Here is a 16,362-nt window from a genome sequence, read left to right as displayed (position 1 = left end):
TATCAACCTTAGTTTTGAAGCCAGCTAGGTTTTTTGCCCCCACTGCTCCCTTGGAAGACTATTCCAGAACTTCACTCCTCTGGTGGTTAGAAACCAGCATCTAATTTCAAGTCTAAACTTCTTGATGGCCAGTTTATATCCATTAGTTCTTGTGTCCACATTGGTGCTGAATTTAAACCATTCCTCTCCCTCCCTGGTATTTATCCCTCTCATGTATTTATAGAGAGCAATCATATCTCCCCTCAACCTTCTTTTGGTTAGGCTAAACAAGCCAATATCTTTGAGTCTCCTCTCATAAGGCAGGTTTTCCAATCCGCAGATCATCCTAGTAGCCCTTCCCTGCACCTGTTGCAGTTTGAATTCATCTTTCTTAAACATGGGGGACCAGAACTGTACACCGTATTCCAGATGAGGTCTCACCAGCACCTGGTATAATGGTACTAACACCTCCCTAATCTCTATTGGAAATACATCGTCTGCTGCATCCTAGGACCACATTAGCTTTTTTCACGGCCCCATCACATTGGCACTTTCCACCATTAAATTTCATCCTATTTCTATTGCTCCAGTTTACAAGGTCATCCAGATCTTCCTGTATGACATCCCGATCCTTCTCTGTATTGACAATACCTCCCAACTTTGTGTCATCTGTAAACTTTATTAGCACATTCCCACTTTTTGTGCCAAGGTCAGTAATAAAAAAGTTAAATAAGATTGTCCCCAGCCCAATCTCTGAGGAACTCCACCAGTAACCTCCCTCTGGCCTGACAGTTCACCTTTCATTCTGACCCATTGTAGTCTCCCCTTTAACCAGTTCCTATCCACCTTTCAATTTTCACATTAATCCCCATCTTTTCCAATTTAACAAATAATTCCCCATGTGGAACAGTATCAAATGCCTTGCTGAAATCTAGGTAAATTAGAGTTAATCTGATTCTGTAAGTGAACAGGTGTCCACCTCACTGAAGCCACCCTCACAATAAACACCCCTTTTGGCAGTCTCAGGAGACACACTGATGACTGAATAGCATGGAGACTGAAACTTTCTTGCCCCTAAAAGGTGATCCATCAAGAATAGACTGAGGCAAGATAAGTAATTATGCACTGCTGCTCCCTTTGCTGTAAATATCCTATAGATCAGTAGTTCCCAATCTTTTTGGCATGAGGGCCATAAATATAACTTTTAAAACCCTGAAAGGCCACCAGTTTCTGCCAGCAGTCCCTCTCCCTCCCACTGCAGCCAGGGGGAAGGAGTTCTGTGGGAAGGCTCTCCCGTCCCCCTGGCTGCAGCAGGAAAACCATGCACTCCACCAGAGTTTTTTTTTTTTTTTTTTTCCCCGGCTCCAACGTTTTATTGGAAACTTTAAATATACTCTACAGATGACACCATGTCCAGCTCGGCCCCCGGGGAGACACGAGCCGGCAGGGGGGAAGCACGACCGAGCCAGTCACGCTTACGAGTGCTCTTCCGCCAGCTTGTCCGCCTTCGCCACCGTTTCCTCGATGGGGCCCACCATGTAGAAGGCCTGTTCTGTCAGGTGGTCATAGGCACCTCCCAGGATTTGCTGGAAGCCCCTGATGGTTTCCTTCAGTGGGACTAGTTTGCCCAAGTGGCCAGTGAAGACCTCGGCCACCTGGAAGGGCTGGGACAGGAATCGCTGGATCTTGCAGGCACGGGCCACCGTCAGCTTGTCCTCCTCCGACAACTCGTCCATCCCCAGGATGGCAATGATGTCCTGGAGGAATTTGTAGTCCTGTAGGATCTTCTGCACCCCCCGGGCCACGTCATAGTGCTCCTGCCCCACGATGTTGGGGTCCATGATACGGGAGGTGGAGTCCAGAGGATCCACGGCGGGGTAGATGCCCAGCTCAGCAATGGCGCGAGACAGCACGGTGGTGGCATCCAAATGTGCAAATGTGGTGGCAGGAGCAGGGTCAGTCAAATCGTCAGCTGGCACGTAGATCGCCTGCACGGAGGTGATGGAGCCCTTGCGGGTGGTGGTGATCCTCTCCTGCATGGTGCCCATGTCAATCGCCAGTTCCTTTCTGCAGCCAGGGGGACGGGAGATCAATGCTCCCCTCCTTTTGTCTCCAGCAGGGACCCAGGCAGAGCACTTTGCCGTGCTCCCTGCTATAGCCAGGGGCAGGGGAGCACTGATCTTCCATCCCCTGGGCTGTAGCAAAGAGCCTGCATTGGCAATGCGCTCCGCCTGGGTCCTCAGGCAACTGCTCCCTTCTGCAGCCAGTGGGAAGGGAGCTACGGGTCACTCTGAAAGATGCCACAGGTTGGGAACCACTGCTGTAGATAGAAGAAAATTCAGTCACCAAAGCTATAAATCTGGCATCTTTTAGGACCATGAAGAATTAAGAGAAATCCCTGAATGGTGCTCTTGTGGGAGAGCCTGACAAAGCAGTTTAAAATGACATGCAGCACAAGAGGTTCTCATTTAACATCACGCACAAAGAGAATTCTTCTACATTTTCATTCTGACTTGCAGCTAGTGGTGCTCAAGAGTTGGCAGTATGGTTTCACCCACAGTTCATCCAGCTCAGGTTACTCTAGAGACAACCAGGTGTGCACTGGGGTGATATTGAAATGAAACCCGTATGGTGATAGCTTCACGAGCCATGAAAACAAATGTATGGATGCACTTTCGCAGTGAGCATGCCCAAGTTTGTTTGTGTGCAATTCAACACATCAAATTCAGACAAGGTCACTTTCCATTTTAAATAGAAAAGCAAACTGCATTCAGCAAGATGCACTGTATATCCTCACTAACAGGCTAGAGGGAGCATTCAGTACTGTGTAAAAATAGGTTTCATGAGCTTTTAATTCACAAAGACACTTTTATGATTCAGAATAGTGCATGCCTACAACTTTCGCATTCTCCATTAGCAGCAAGGACAAAATCTTTAGAGGAGAAGAGAAAGTTTATTCACATCTGTGCATCTAACTAAAATACGTTAAACAATTACAATCCTGCCATCCTGTTTTATGCTTATTGTAATAAATCTAATTAAAGAAATCATCTTTTCTGTTGTGATGATGCCACTGATAGAAGTTGCCTGAAGTTTAGATAGCCACTTTGTTTGCTACTTCCACTGCATACTTCTCTCTACTAGGGCACTCATTCAGCTACATGTCCATCTATCTGAAAAGGAACAGCCTGGCCCTACAATACATATCTATTCTGTAAAAGAACACTGCCTCACCTCTTAGATTCATTTGCTTCATAAAAATTATTTGGGATGCAATTTAATTGCTATACATAATCACCAATACCCCCTATTGCCCTGCTACAGAGTTATATAACTCTGACTTCTAATCCCTCTCAGATGCTAATATGACTCACTTGTTTATAATCATTGGATTTTTTTTGTTTGTTCATATTTATGTCACCTCTGGTCATGTTAAAATGGGTGGTTCTCTGTTACAGAATGTTATCATTAATTCCTGTGTAACAGGGTGGCTAGCTCTTTTAAGAGCCAAGGGACTTGGGGCCAGCCAGCCCTGGTAGTTTATCAGACCCTGATGGGGCGGGGTCAGGTGTTCCCCATAAAAGACTGCGAGGCCCCCAGCTGAAGGTGGGGGAGGTATTGTGAGGGAAGTGGGTGGAGTTTGTTTTAAATTCCTGGAGTAGTGTGAAAGTGCTTTGGATCCCAGCAGCTTGTGTAAATTGAGTTTTCTGTGGCTCTGTGAGCTTTTTGTTTGAATTAATAAAATAGTGTTTGGGAAGAAGGGCCTGGAAGGCTCTGGGCATGATAATGGGCTGGGAAGTCAGGCCAGGTCATTACATATGATAGCAGGTAACTGGGGAAAGTGAAGACAATACCTAGCCAGAAGCCAGACTGGGTGAGGCAGGATTGCTACATCCTGTCAGAAGGAAAATCTGCTTACTGCTGTAGTACTACTCCATGTTTTACCTTTTCCATTTTGTAAATTTGCCTCTGTTGCCAGTGACTAAATATATGTTAGCAGCAGTAGTTATGAATAATAAAGCAGCATGGGCATGATGGCTGAAGTCAGGGACAATTGTCCACTTCTGAAAATGAAGCATAAAAGCGTCTTCTGATAGGCAGCTACAGTGCTGTATCCTAGCTGCTTAGGGATGCATCTCCACTAGGATGCTCTGTAGCTGTTTGTTGGCACCTGCACAGATGCTACTGCCTCTATAAGTTCCAGGTGTTGAATAGGCACAAGTGCTTTCCCCACCATATGGAAGCTGGTTAGCAGATTCTAGGAGCAGATTTTGTTCAGGTTCACAGGATGGCTGAGAGCTGACAGATTCCTTAGCACCTGAGCTGAGGGGAGGTGTTGCCTGTGGCACTGCTCTGCTTCCCTGTCTCATTATGATGCCTTAATTTAAACTGCTGCTTCTCCTCCTGGAAGGTGCAGGTCCTAGGCCTGGTCCGAGGCTTCTGTTTCAATTCTGTATATCCATGTGGGCAGCTGCTCTTACCCTTATGGCCTGTTTGATTCCCGTGTGGGCAAGTGGAGGCTTAACAGCCTATGTAAAATGCTCTGAGAGCTTTTAGCTCTCAAGTTGTTAGAACCTTACTTTTATATCTCACCCATAAAATAAATTCTGGCAGCAACAATCTCAAGTGTTTGTTTTGCTGATTTAGTAGGAGGATAAGCATTCCAAATTATGATTAACAGCCAATTGTGATGGCTATCAGTGGGCCTGTACTTAATCACAGAGTGCTAGTTCCTCCTGCTTCAGCCAAAGCTGAGTTTGATTTGGAGTCCTGAAATGCACAAATGAGCTGAGTGTAAGGCAGGGTTTGTCCCATGTTGTTTTCTGTAACTTTCTGGTACTCTCAAAACAAACTTACTGTGGTTAAAAAAAAGTTTTTGCTAAGCTGATCCATGTTGTCCCAAAAGGAGTTAAAATGTAGCTCTGGGGGAATGTATAAGCAAATAAGGGACTCAAGAAATCTCAGACACTGATGTTTATGGGTTCTAAGGTAGCTGAGGAGCAGTGCCTTCAACTCAAGAAAGGGTGTCAGACAAGGTCTGAGCCCATGAGTACGTCCTACGGCCCCAGAGCTAGACAAAGTGACTGGGGTGTACCCAAACCCCGTTCATTTGGAAGCATGGGGACCCACTGAGTGGGTCCATTCAACACACTGATGACTATACAAAAGGTGTTTTCAGAGTCAGAGAAAGACTGGGGGGAAAAAATCAGACAATGAAGCACCAGAGTCTTCTCTAATTCCACAGCTGCAGACTAGAAGCCCATTGGAAACAGTCCAGTGTTTGATAGAGCTCTGCAATAGAGCCCTTACCCAGCAAACCTCTGAGATGCAAATAAATATTCATCCCCTGGCACATGAGCTGAGTGGAGTTCAGCTCTTCATTTACAGAGTTATTGGGTGACTTAGAGCATTCTTCAGAGCCGCCGCTGTATACCACCAGTTCTGCTAAGGGGGGGATCAAACTTACCACCAGTGGTAACTGCCTAAATCTTGAATTTATCAAACCAGAGGACTGCCAATGTTGCAGGAAACTCTTATTTTTTTACTGTTGTAGGCTAGTTTGTGCTATTAGATAACATGAAGGGACATAGGAAGAACAGCTGTTCAAACCTGCAATGGGGGGCCAGTAAAGAGGTGTAGTAGCACTGCAGGACCTGATGCCGCCTCCTATTCAAAGAAGTAGGAAAATGCTGCGCACTTCAAGGGGTGGTGACTTTCTGGTTATGACAGAGCTAACACAGAACACTCTAAAACAATTGAATGTATAGAAGTGTTTTAATAACTAAACTGAGGGAGAGTTTTGTGGAAGGTACTTGTAAGTATTCCAAGATGAGCCATATAAATCCTAGTACAACTGTCTGAAGTACTTTTTAAGCAACAAATGGCAAAAAAAAAAAAAAAAAAAAGGGGGGGGGGGGGGGGAAGGGAGATGAAAAGTCCCTTTTTCTGTATTTCTTAGGAAAACACTAGTGTCACAATTGTGAACTATAGTATTCTGAGATCATTGTAATGGCAAGATGGATATTGTCTTGCATTTTTTGGTTTTGTTTATGTACTAGTAATTTGTGCTTCATTTCTTATTTTGCAGATATTTATCATTTCAAGTGTATTTACCAAAGAATACTTTTTGAACAGGTTGTCTGTGCAAATGTCCGTCCTGCAAAGAAATAAGTATTATCCAAAAGAGAGATCAGTAATATTAACAAACCAGCTTTCATGGTTACAGGGCAAGCTGCACCTCTGTCCCCTTTCTGCTCTGAGTGCACTCTCTTATGTCTCATGCTGTTACCTATCCCAGGTTGGAATCCTGCGGTTCTCTCACTTCTCCCTGGACTGGTTTTGTCTGGCGGACTGCTGCTTCTGGGCTCTGCCAACTAGCACTGAGTAGTGGGCAGGATGACAAAGATCACTTTCCTAGAGCGGCTTCTAGCTCACATCTGCCCTTCATGGTAGCACCCTGATAATACCTGAAACCAAATTGTTTAAATTCCCTTATACGGTTGTATTGTAATATACATAGCACATAATACTTATTGAAAGAGGTCCCCTCCACAGCACTGTCAGGCTGAGTCTCTGCCTAGGTTTCAGAGGCCATCTCCAGCTCTCACTGCGCCTCGGGGTCTATCTCAGAATTCGGCATGCTGAAGAAATCCAAGGCAATCTCTTCCTGCTTAGGCCTCTGGTTGGAGTCTTTGATCACTTGGGTAGCATCGGTACTATTCAGAACAAGCTGGGGTCCAGTGATGGTCTCCCTGGTAAAAATCTGGTACAGCTTCTTCTGCATCCACTAGATGCAGGTACAGAGGCCATTGCTAAGAGGCTTGATTTTGTCCCTGGAACTTTTATAATTCTGCTGGCGCTCCTTCGCTTTGTTGTAGCACTGGGCCAAATCCTCACCTCTCTTTGCCAGGCCTGATAGGTGCTTGTGGGTCTTGGCATTCTGGTGACAGCTATTCAGATGGGATTGGATATGATCTTCTCCCCAGGGGCCAAAGCAGTCCAGGAACTCTCTGCCCAGGCCCATGTAAACCCATTATAGCAGCCATGCCCCACGCTATCTGACTGAGTGTATGAACTCGTTATGAACCGGAATCACAAAGGGGTGCACCTGGTTGCTTGCCAGCATTTAAATATGGAGGTAACATCTGGTCAGGGTTGCCATAGAGGGCACACAGCCAGTCAGACACAGGCCAACCCATATGCAGAGCAAGGTAGCAATAGCAGGGGGAGAACTGCCTGAAGCAGAGTACTTAATTTGAAATAGGGATGTGACCATGGGAACCTTATTCCTGGATAGCTCATTCCAAAACTGAACTGATCTGCTTTGGAGGTGGATTACTGTGGAATGAGAGATGCCAGATAATTACAACAACAACAAAAAACCACCTTTGCGTGTGGACTTTCCTGTGTAGATAAGCTTAGTCCCCCAAACAGCTGCTTTCCTTTCTTGAGTTTGTGTTCCTTTTTAGACCTGCCAGAAGAAATCTCATGATTTCCTGTGTTCCTGGATCTTTACCTCTCTTGGCATTGTCTTTTAAGAATTCTCAAGTGTTTGCTGAGGAATGGCTTATAATTCTTGTTCAGCTTGTTTTTTCTAACAGCCCCCTATTAAAGTATCCCATTGAATTCATACAGTAAACATTCCAATAACTAAGTCAACATACAGTACCCATAGATTATTACAGAGCAGTTACAAATCTGTCCCAGTCAGCTGAAAGCTGGGGAACCCTAGTCATGTATTATTCACACTGTTGCCTCTGCCAGTATCTGCCATACAGATAAAGTGGAACAAACTTTCTCCTAACAAGTCAGCATATCTTTCTGATTATAGTCTTCAAGCTTTTAAATCCTTTTCCCTATTGTGCAAGATGCAGTATGCCTCCGAGAGCTATCCATTTGGTTTGTGCAATATCTGATCATTCCAAAAAGTCAAGTGCATCATAGGAGAATAATTTTAAATACCAGAGACATTTACTGCAGCTTCCCTTTCCGACACACTTTCTGATGGTTTAGACTGAAAGCCAGCCATCTATAATAGAGGTGAGCTATATTAGTGGCCCAGCTACTTTATCTGTGGAGGCATAGTGATCAAAGGAAGAGAATATGAACACTGACATACCCCAGACTCAGACTGGAACACATGAATGCTGTGCTCAAGGCATTTGTACAACTAGGTTTATGGCATACACATGTTTGCTTAAAGTTTGGATAAGGTTATTAGAGAGAGTGCATGTATAGCCTCTGTATGCTTTGCACACAAACATATTTTGCATAGCAATTTAATTCCCTGCACAGACATTAATGCATATTATTCCAATTTTTCCACACACAGCCACATGGATTATATTGAGGTGCACCAGTCTTCATGCATATTCCTGTGGCTTAGCGGATAGTGTGCTGGACTGGGACTTGGGGAAGTGGGGGTAGGGATTCTACTCCCAGCCATGCTAGTGGTCAGTTGAGACAACTTGGGCAAGTCATTTCACCTCTCTGTGCCTCAGTTTTCCCATCTGTAAAGAGGGCAAATTGATACTGACCTCCTCTGTAAAGCCCTTTGAGATCTACTACTGATTTAAAGTGCTAAGAGCTAGGTGATGTTAGAATTAGGTTGTTGATAGAATTGTAGGGAGGTAGACTGGAGCCATCTCAATTGGTTCCTAATTTACTATGGGTGTGTAATGTACATTCTGAGCCTGCATTATTCAAATATACGGTATACAAGGACTCAGCTCAGAGTGGGGTTAATTCCAATGTGATATCTTATATGTGTGGTGTTAATCTGCTGTCTGATATGGCAACCATAATAAAACCAACTACCAGGCCTATGCAGCTGAGAGAGGGATGTTCACTGATTAAATCATTAGAAGTGTGTGTGTGGGAAGATTAGTGGAAGAACCACTGATAAATAGATATGAGAGTAACAGAGGGAAATAGGAGTGTAGCAGGATATACTAGCCCTTTAAGACGGTTTCCAAGTCCAGCACTACCCAGCACTGAAGAATGCTGAGAATTGTAGGCTATTGTGGCAAGGCAGGCTGGGAAAAAGAGTCTGGGTATATGAACAGTTCTCTACCCCCATAGCAGAGAGAATATGTGGAGTTGGAAGAGCTGTTGATAGTCTTTCTATTAGGAGAGTTGGAAGGGAATGAAGAGTTGAAGAAGAAACCCCTGCAAGGAGAGCTGTTAGTTTGCTGACTTTTGGTGCGTTTGATTTTGCTACCTAAGAAGTGAGATTGAGGTATAAGCAAACTGGTCTGTCCTAAGAGGACAATTGGATGGTGTCCAGAGCAGTAGTGGCTGGAGAGCCAGTCACTGATAAATGGGGGAAGAAATCCAAGGACTGCATCAAACCTCTCTAACTATGCTTTTGCTTGGGAAGAGACATAAGAAGGCATCTTGGAGAAAAGATCAAGAGAGGACTTGATTTTTTTTTCTGGAGCCCCAGGCAGGAGGAATTCCCTTTCACTGTTGCAACAGTCAGGTGAGAGAATGCCCTAAAGATGATCCAGTGATAACTACAGAAGCAATGATTTGGGGGTATTGGGGAGGGATCTGTTGGATCACAGAAGGTGAGGGGGTATGTGGGACCAGGGTATAGGAAGAGTCGTTAGGCCAGCAATAGGAGCATATGAAGGAGCCCTACTGATCTGTAACCTGATCCTGAGCCCTGGTAAAATCCACTCTGATTCTGTATCCACCCCTTCACCCACTCCTAAATTGCAACAATCACCTCTTCCCACAGGGAGGTGCATTATGAAACACATTGTAGTTGAGGGTAACATGGTGTTACTGGCACTGACTCACAAGAAAAGCTGGGCTGTGTGGGGAAGAAGTTTTTATTTATACATGGATGCCTGGCATTATCCCCCACAGTAGCATTATTAGCACAGTAGTTTTATGAAGTGCTCCTCCCAATAACATTCCCGTGCCCTTTACTTTGCTTAGATCATGTAGTACACCTGTTTCTTAACTGGTCTCTGGTCCCTCTTCTTAAGGGACCAGGTCTGCCCTTTCTTGTGATCTGCAGAATGAAATATGTTGAGAATCAAGCAGTGGGTACTTCTGGTTGCTGAAAGGTGAGATATTTAAAGAATCTCTCTTTTAAAAGTGATCCTTAGAAGGAAAATGTTTCTCCAACATAAGGAAAACTTACTTTTTGACTCGCTTGTAGCACCTACCCAGCTTATGTGGAAAGTGCAAGTCTGGGAAGTTTCAAGGTCTGCAGTTAGCAGAGATCTTTAAATAAAAAGATGTCTTCCGCTGCACCCCGACTGCAGCCATGCTAGGGCTCAGATGTATTTGCAAAGGGAGAAAATGGCACAGGTGAAGCCTGGACTCAGTAAATATCTGTCAAAGTAAGTTGTCTGTGGCAGAAGTGCTCTTTTTATCCACATTTATCCAGTAAATGAATCTCTAAGAAATGTGCACAGGATAGACCAGATTTGTATTGTAGCTTATGGGGTGGGTAAGGTATTCAGTTGTTTAACATGAAAAATTACAGATTGATATAGGATTTTGCCTGTATTCAGGGCGATCAGTATTCTCATGAGAAAAGAGGCTATTCATCTGCTTAATAGAAGTTTTGGATAATACTCTGAGGCCCTGGTCATGCATTCCCTGTGCACACTGAACATCCATTAAAGTTAATGATAGATTTGGGTGCGAGGGAAGGTGGGATCAGGGAGTTTTTCATGCACAGAATACAGACAATAAAAATTTAGCTATAAGGAAACTTGAGATTCTTGTCCTCTAGGTGTGAAAGGAAAGTATGACTAGGGTGTGTGTTGTGATCACTTCAACACTGTTACCTTTCCATAGTTTAATTGTACTCCAAAACAATGTAACCAACAAACCGCCTTGTTAAGCCTTTTTATTGGGAAAAGCTTTAAATCAACAGAGGAAGACTTTATTTGGCCAGTTTGGTGACTAAGACAAGTATATTAGCTACTTAATGAAATGGAAAGAGGACACTATGTTCTTAAACTTTGTGAATCCAGCCAGAGATGATTCACTTAGAATCTTGAGCTTCTATCAAAGTTCTGTGAACTCTGCTGCAAACTGGACCTGAATTCTGTGGCAAGGTACTCTGGCTTCTGTGGCAAACTAGAAAGTCTGCAACAGGTTATGGCAAATTCAGAAATAAGTATGAATGAATGAATAATACAATCCAAACAGCGTTCCTCATGTTTAATTTATCCCCTCAGTCTCTTGTTCCTCTTCACATTCTCCCACCATGCTCCCTCTGCACTTACCTTTTTTATATTTTTCCCTCTTCCCCCTGCATTGTCTTCCCCTCTTCTGATTTGTTTCTGTTTCTCTGCTCCCTCAATTTCTCTGCTTGCCCTTGCAGTCCTCTCCTGAAACCTCCAAACTCCTCTGCTCCCTCACAGCCTCCTCCATTCCTCACATTCCCTTGTTGTACCCACTGTCTTCTCCTGTAGTATAGAGCTTTCAGGAGCCTGACCTCTCTTTTGTGGGCACAGCTTTGACCCATACTTTTGCACCCCACCCCATCCCAGGTAAATTACAAGTGCAAATAATGGAGCTTGGGCTTGCAATACAACTTGTTAAGATGCATGCAGCATTTAGTCATTCAACTGCTCATATCTGTGCCCATCACTCCTTTGTAGGTGAAAACTGTTCTTGAAACTGGGAACCATCCTGGGCTTGCTGGAACTCTAGCCCCAGGCTTGATGGAACATATTGCAACTGCATGCAATATCTTTTGGGGCTATATTGTATTAGGTGTATGCATCACTGTAGGTCCAGGATTCCTCTTTGAGGAACCAAAAACAGTGGGAAGTGATTAAAGTGAATCACTTAGGTGTTCGGAGGGAGGCTTGCATATACTGGCTCAGACTGGGTTTTCCAGAGACCCAGCAGACCATGGCAGGGCTTTTGAAAGAAAAAGGTTGGGTTTAAACTTATTCAAGGCCTTCTTTCTGATCCAGCAAACAAGCAGGACCTTCTGTCCAAGGGATGCCCCAACGCTTGTGGAAGGCTGGAAAAACTTTGGCCTACCAGGGCCCCCATCAGACTGATAGGTAACTCGTGGTATGTTTAGTGTGTGTTTAAATCTGTTTTCTTGGTAACGCTTTTACCTTAAGAATAAAGGAGCTTGCTTAGAAAGAACTGTGTGGTAAGTTGTCTCTGCTGGCAATGCGCTGTTCTTAGCCCTTGGAGAGAAGCAACGGACAAGTGCTTTAGGAAGATTGGCTTTCTGGGAATATCTCTGTGCAAGTCAGGGAGATATCCAGCCTTAAAACCCCTGATCAGAAGGGAGTGGGATGAGCGTCCTTGTCCAGAGACAGGTATGGCTATAGACCTGAGACTTGACATAGCACCCCTGGAGTAAACCATAGGGGTGGGGGGAAATAAAAAATATAGTTACCCTGAAACCGTGACAGCAGGAATTGAGATGCTCATTCTTTACCTGTTGATGCTGTATTTTTGCTTTGTATGGTTGTCATTTCCAGACACACTGCCTCCTGTTAATTTCTCAAAGGAATCTAATGCCAGCCAGTGATCTTTGGGTGTTCAGTAAAAACCATTTCTGAAAGTAAGACTTAGCACACCTGACCCGATTGCCCCTAAACAGGCCATTTTATGGTCTCTGTTGGTAGATGTGTATAATGAGTACTCTAGGACATGGTTATGTTGATCTGTGCTAGGGAAGAGCCTCATCCTGGGTTGTACCTGTTAGGGGGAATCGGCCATCAGAACAGAACCTTTACTGTTCTGCTTTTCAAAGGGGGAAATGATTAAATTTTAGTATGGGGCACAACTGTGAACTTGCCTAAGGAGAAAACTTGTTTTCCAAAGAACCATTTTCACAGCAAAAAAGCTTTTTCTTTAACAAAGGAATGCCAGCAGAAAATATCCCTTCCGCTTTGCCAAAAAGTTGAGGTAGGAGTGTTTGTTTGTTTGTGTAATGTGACAATGACAGGCTCTGCAGTTTGTATGCTAGTGAAATGGCAAGGGCCTTATTCTGATCTCATCCCCACTGGTGTCATTCTGTGGACTGATTTCAGACTTACACTGGCTTAAGATCAGGATCAAGCACCATATCCCAAGATGTGCAGAGCACCTGCCACTCCCACTGAAGTCATTCTTTTAAGGGAGCATTAATTAGCTCTTCTACTTACATAAACCAGGAGTAATACCACAGACATCAATGGAGTTATGATGGTGTAAAACCCATGGAAGTGAGAGAATAGGAGGATTGGGTCTGCTATCTTAATGCTCAATGCAGCCAGGTGAGAACTAGTCATAATGTATCAAAGCTTCATTGTGGAACAGTGTATACCGTGGGTATCACTCTCCTCTCCTACGCTAACTCTACAACTGGTTTTAAGAGAGGGGCCCTATATATTTTTACTTGGCTGACCTAGCAGATCATACCTGATTTCATAGGTATCTCTTCATAGTGTCTATAAAATATCATTCAAAACATGAATAACATTCATGTTACAAAGTCAAAGGGTGAAATTGACTTGAATGAGGCCAGGATTTCACACACAATCCTGTCACAGGTTTATAGTTTGCAGCTACAGCAGGGCACTGTGGTAGCCCCCATAACAAAAATCTCTGAGGCAGTAACCTCTGCTCAGGGAGATTCAGGCCTTAAATATGTTAAGTATGGATTACTAATCCTTTAATACTAAAGTAATAGTACAAGGTGACTGGAGCTAAGGGCAGCATGTGGAATGTACCAGTGTAGTTAGCTGTGTACATTGCTTGGCTTGGAAATAAAAAAAAAATAAAATGTAAAGATATAAAACGTGATGGAGGATGACTGAAGGTCACTCAGGTAACTGCCCTGTACAATCATAGGTGACACTGTAAACTGAATGTAAGCTGCTTGTCAATTTTTTAAATTCCGTTATGTATGCTTCTGATATCACACACATACCCAGAGTAGAAAGGAGCCTCTTTCTGTTCTAGAGGTGGAATTACTTAAATGCATTTAAGATGAAAGTTTGCCATTTTCCTCCCTGACTACATACAGGCTTCAAATAGACCATTTATGGCTACAGATGTTGCACAGGTGCAGACCTGCAGCTGCAGAGGTTTAGACTCTTGGGGATTGCACTTTGTTGCAAGAGCTCAGTCAGTAGTAGTGCTGCTAGGCACCACATATTGAGCTCAGATTAGTGATGACTAGTGATTCTGCCACATTGTGGCAACCGGAGCCTGATCCAAAGCTCAGTGAAGCGAATGGCTCTTTCAGTGACTTCAATGAACTTTGGATCAAGTCCTTGATGATTAAATGGCTGGTCAGATCCTTAGCTGAGGTAAATGGAAATCAGTACAGGTAAATGGAAATCAGTATCTTCTGTATTCACAAATCTCAGAGATCCCAGGCCAGATTCTCCTCTGCTTTGCATCTTGCACAGTCACTTCTTCCAGTGTAGAGAGTGCAAAATGTTACCAAATCAAAATAGTTGTGTGTTCAACCCACTCTGCGCAGGTGTAAATGTCTAAAGGAGAAGAAAGACGGGGGATTCTGACCCACGGTTTTAACCCCATTCTCAAATATATTAGCAGATAGATGTAACAGGGTGGCAGACTGACCTGATATAACTGTGATACAGGATAGTTGTGATACTGGATATCAACTGAGCATAAAAGTGATGATAAATAACTTCCAGAGGTGCTCTATGCAAATCTGAATCTCGCATTCATATGCAATGTTACTTCCTTCCCCGCTTTGATTTTCTTGTTGTGTCTCATTTACCTGCAAGTTGTATTTAAATTTAGTTATCTTCCTTAAAATAATACAATAGTTACCTTCTGGCGCAACAGAAAACCAATTCACGCATAGTCACATGATGAAAACAAAATAATTTACTTCCATGAAAATATAACCTTGACTATCATTCAAGACATTCATTCACAGGAGTTGGAGTGTGTCAGCACCTAGGCCAGCAGTATTAATTATCAATTGACAGCTCTGCTTTCTAAGTTGCTTGGTATTCAGAATTCTGCAGTGTATCACCTTACTCAACTGAGAAAATTGAGATCTTTCAAGACTGGGTCCACTGGGTCCTGCTAGTTTTAAAATAATTCTGTGCAAAATATCCTGTCATTAGATCTGTTAAATCTCTGGGCCTGCTGCTTCCGTTCTTGTTGATTTTATTGTCCCTTATTTGCCTTTGGTTCTCGGTCTGTGATAGTCAACTTCTACCTCCTGCCCTCTTCACACATTGTGGTACTTCCATTATTCTGATCGGGCGGTCAAGATCCCTTCCCTTTCTTAAAATCTTGGCCTAAATTTTCAAAAGTGACTTTCAGCTTTGTGTGTCTCTGTTTCTGGGTGCCCAGTTTGAGACTTCTTAAAGAGGCTTCACTTCCCAAAAGAGCTGAGCTCTTGCCTTCTACGAAGTCAGGCTCCTTTAAAGAATCTCAAGTTGGGCAGTCAAAAGTGGAGACTCCCCCCACCACAAAATTACTAGTCACTTTTGAAAAATCTGTTTTCTGCACCACCCGTCTCTCTTCTTACTCTATCTGCCGCCTCTACAGTCTGCTTGTGTGCTACCTTTGCTGTCAGGAAATTCTTCCATTAGAGAACTTGACCAGGAGTTCAGTCCAAGTGTCTGCCCTGAAAAGAGTCTATTTGAATGCCTTTCTGATGGTAGGTCTGAAACCCCTTCTGTTAGTACCATGTGCCCGGCTTATATACAGCTTGCCACAGCTAAAGAGAGAGGTGCCCACAGTTGTGGTTTTATTTCATGTTTTGCTTTGACTTCTCCAGAAAAAGAGGTGGTTCCCCTAAGAGTGAGGAATATTAAAGTGAAAGTTATAGGTACCATCCATCATGTTGGGGAGACTTAAAATATTTTGAAAGTTCTAGGTATGGGATTGTTGTTTGTTGCGTACCTGGTAATGTCCTGGCTGGTCTACTGAGACTTTCAGTTGTCTTTAGGAGGCTTTGGATCAGGCCCTGCACTTGTAGCTGGAATGTCAGACCTGCTTAAATATCTGACTGTCACCCTCTAGTGGCTGGCATGTAGGGGGGAAAAAAAACCTACAGTATAACCACAGCTAATGGGGATTTTCTGTGCTACGTATGTACAGTCTAGGAAAATAAAACTCAAGGAGACTATTTGCATGTTTCAAAGTATAGGCTGCCATGATGGAATTTAACTGAGCTTTGAGAGTATCAGTATGAAAATGATTAACTCCCAATTGTCTCCCTTCCCCCCCCCCCTTTCCAAGAATGCTTTGGAAAGGACCCAGCAGATCTAGAAGCATTCCTCCTGCCTCCCACTTGCCCCTTGCTGCCCATTTAGGAGGTCGAAAGTACCAAATGCTAGTGTGTGTGTGTGTTGTGTTATCCATGACTCTGGTTGCTATATGTATGGAGTCCTCAAACTGTGAACC

General features: G+C 43.7%; 1 pseudogene; it reads right to left on the bottom strand.

Moving 5' to 3' along the window:
• Positions 1-1,322: 1,322 nt before the first annotated feature.
• LOC137166576 (ATP synthase subunit beta, mitochondrial pseudogene) lies at positions 1,323-2,033 on the bottom strand (annotated as a pseudogene).
• Positions 2,034-16,362: the final 14,329 nt, after the last annotated feature.

This window comes from Emydura macquarii, unplaced genomic scaffold, assembly GCF_026122565.2.
Source record: "Emydura macquarii macquarii isolate MOO-44397 ecotype Brisbane River unplaced genomic scaffold, CSIRO-AGI_Emac_v2 contig_2890, whole genome shotgun sequence".
NCBI classification, from domain to species: Eukaryota; Metazoa; Chordata; order Testudines; family Chelidae; genus Emydura; species Emydura macquarii.
This window is presented reverse-complemented; position numbering and strand designations above follow the sequence as displayed.